Below are 241 nucleotides of genomic sequence, written 5' to 3'. Positions count from 1 at the left end.
GGAACGGGGAGGGGGACGACGACCGGGGAACGGGGACGGAGAAAAATAACTCCAGAGGTGGGAGGAGAGAGTGTAGTCAAAGTGGCAACAGTTTATTTATTAGCCAAAAATATATACTTTCTTGTACAATTTGGTTCACACATATGTACATTTTTACTATATGTACAAAAACGACAACCCAAAAAAAAAAAAGAGAAAAAAATCGAAACACCTAATTCTCACTGGACTCCCCAAAAACCTC

This window comes from Charadrius vociferus, unplaced genomic scaffold, assembly GCF_000708025.1.
Source record: "Charadrius vociferus isolate BGI_N301 unplaced genomic scaffold, ASM70802v2 scaffold475, whole genome shotgun sequence".
Taxonomy (NCBI): domain Eukaryota; kingdom Metazoa; phylum Chordata; class Aves; order Charadriiformes; family Charadriidae; genus Charadrius; species Charadrius vociferus.
The sequence above is the reverse complement of the archived record's forward strand: the minus strand, read 5'-3'. Positions refer to the sequence as shown.